This window comes from Schistocerca americana, chromosome 5, assembly GCF_021461395.2.
Source record: "Schistocerca americana isolate TAMUIC-IGC-003095 chromosome 5, iqSchAmer2.1, whole genome shotgun sequence".
In the NCBI taxonomy this organism is placed as follows: Eukaryota; Metazoa; Arthropoda; class Insecta; order Orthoptera; family Acrididae; genus Schistocerca; species Schistocerca americana.
The window spans coordinates 292,450,697-292,453,632 of NC_060123.1; the positions used below are offsets into that span (position 1 = coordinate 292,450,697).

At 42.1% G+C, this 2,936-nt stretch overlaps 1 non-coding gene across 1 annotated transcript; it reads left to right on the forward strand.

The window, feature by feature from the left end:
• The first annotated feature begins 350 nt into the window (after nucleotides 1–350).
• Nucleotides 351–425, forward strand: Trnap-cgg. Its single transcript has one exon. It is a non-coding gene; the product is annotated as a tRNA-Pro (tRNA).
• The last annotated feature ends 2,511 nt before the right edge of the window (nucleotides 426–2,936 follow it).

Genomic DNA, 2,936 nt, shown 5'->3' on the forward strand with positions numbered 1-2,936 from the left:
AGATAGAAACGGGCTTCGTCTGCCCGCGGAATGTTCCATGACCGTCGTTTGTCTACTTCCTTGCAAGTAAGAAATTCCAGAGTGGAAGTCTGTCTTGCTGGCAGGTCAGCAGGAAGCAACTCCTGAGCATGAGTGACTTTTTATGGATAGCAATGCAGCGCACACTCCGCTGCAGAGTGAAAATCTCATTCTGGAAACATCCCCTAGGCTGTGGCGAAGCCATGTCTCCGCAATATCCTTTCTTTCAGGAGTGCTAGTTCTGCAAGGTTCGCAGGAGAGCTTCTGTAAAGTTTGGAAGGTAGGAGACAGGTACTGGCAGAAGTAAAGCTGTGAGTACCGGGCGTGAGTCGTGCTTCGGTAGCTCAGTTGGTAGAGCACTTGCCCGCGGAAGGCAAAGGTCCCGAGTTCGAGTCTCGGTCGGGCACACAGTTTTAATCTGCCAGCAAGTTTCATATCAGCGCACACTCCGCTGCAGAGCGAAAATCTCATTCTGGAAACATCCCCTAGGCTGAGGCTAAGCCATGTCTCCGCAATATCCTTTCTTTCAGGAGTGCTAGTTCTGCAAGGTTCGCAGGAGAGCTTCTGTAAAGTTTGGAAGGTAGGAGACGAGGTACTGGCAGAAGAAAAAGTTGTGAGTACCGGGCGTGAGTCGTGCTTCGGTAGCTCAGTTGGTAGAGCACTTGCCCGCGAAAGGCAAAGGTCCCGAGTTCGAGTCTCGGTCGGGCACACAGTTTTAATCTGCCAGGAAGTTTCAGAGCAGGGGTCTAATCGAAAACTTGTTTTATCAAAATCACAGCTGTATTGCTTCTGCTCTTCGCGCAGTAAAGGATTGTTTCATTTTTCTTTGAGGCACATGGACCCCCAAGGATATGTAACTGAACCGCACACGTTACTGTGATCTGTTTCGCCAACATGTGATCCTGCCCTATGGGAAAGAGATGTTTTGGTCTCAGCTTTTTTGATGCACTATGGAGCACCACTTCACGTTGTTTGTGAGGTTACACATTTCGAAACTACCTAATATTGGTCGTTTGTTCGAAACCGTGTCTCCAACAAGATTACCAGATTTCAACTATTGTGATTTCTGGCCATGGAGTTACCTGAAGGACAGTTTTTATGAAGGGTACCCTAACACACGTTGTAGGTTGAAGATGAACATAGCGACGGAAGTAGCCAATATCCCACCTGAGGTGTTTCGAGCAGCAGTACTGCAATATCTAGAAGGTTCCAGGCTGTCGTGCATGCAGGTGATCGTCACATTGAGCGACATTTGAAACCTGGAACGAAAATATGGTAAGCAAGTAACAAATGTTACCCTCTCAAGTGAAAATTACTCTTTATTTCTTTCAATTATTTATTCGTTATTTCCCAATGACCTCATAAATGTTTCCAGGAAGTTTCTTCGCCATATGATCACTCGTTTTTCATGGGGTCTCTCTCTCAAGTAGTGAAAGTTTAATTATAACTACACGGAATTTCAATACCGGTACGAAACTTATTTTCAACATTGCAATTAGAACACTTGTTAATGAAACATAGTTACCCGCTTCAATCCGTTACCACTTTCTTCTAACAGTTACTGAACATTTTCTAACATATTCTAATGGCCAATTACTATTTGTTTCTGCGTTTTAAGCATATTCCAACTGGAGAATGTTTTTCACCAAACGGGTTTCGCTTTTATTTATAAATCGTCTTGAGGTTTTTCTGAAAATATTGATACAGAATGTTTTTCTGTGTTATGGTACGTATAGATTACCAACAATATTTCCTTATAAATTGGTGTAGAATTTCATTACAGTGTTTTTGCCTCTTGTTTACATATTCAACCCTCCTGTAACTTTTTCGTTTGTTGTTAATCGTGGCTGGGGTCGAAAAAAACTTTGTTGCTTATTCAGTTTCGTTCACTTTTCTCCTTTGTTGAATCTACTTTTTTCTTATGCTGCATTGATACTGTTTTCTAATTCACTTTATCCCTTTAAGCGTAACAAATGGTGGCTTCCCAGAAAAGCGAAAAATTCCAAAACTGAATGTATACGCAAGTTTCTTTCGACATCAATCACCGCTAACAACGAAGGAAAAGGTGGTGATGTTCAGAACATGTACAGAACAGGTAAAAATACTGTACGTAAGTTGTATGCCAGTTTTTAACTGCAGATACCAAAAAATAGACACATTGTGTATCCATATTTACAGAATGACCACACAAGGTTCATTGTAAATAAAAACAAAACGCATCTGGGGTAAACCCTTTCTAAATGCAGGAAACCAATAATAACTGATTATAACAGCTACTGCAGAATGTGGCCGTGCAAACAGACAAATTATTCTAACGAAATTTATTTATATGGAGACCATTTTGATCCATATTCTATTCCTATATTTTAAAACGATTATTCCCATTCAGGCGACGTCTTCTGCCTGTTTCGCTATCACAGAACCGTATGCACCATGGTCAGAAAAAGTCTGAAAAGCTTGTAAGGGTGTTGCAGGATAGGTTGCGCTGAGAAACAATTGTTAGGAAAAAGTTAGTTTCGTTGCGCCTTTTCCGAGTTAATTAGCACTTAAGTAATCCAATCAGGCCGTTGCGCGCGCAAATTCAAGCGGACCGCCCGAGACGGTGTCGCCAAACGTGTTCTTAGTTTGGTTTCCAAAAACTGAACAAGAAAACGATGCAAAAGTGGGACATGGGATGACAGAAGGATCAAACTCTAGCCGAGAAGTCTCATGCGCTACCATATGAACTATGAGAACAACTGACAGTAGTCGTATCTGACAGTTCTCTTAAATTTGCTCGCGCAACGGCTTGGTTGCAAACTTCAATGCTAATCAACTCGGAAACGGCGCAGCTTATAGAATTGTTTTCTTGCCAATTGTATCACAGAACGACCTGTCCTACAACACCCTTACAAGCGTTTCACACTGTTTATGAGCAC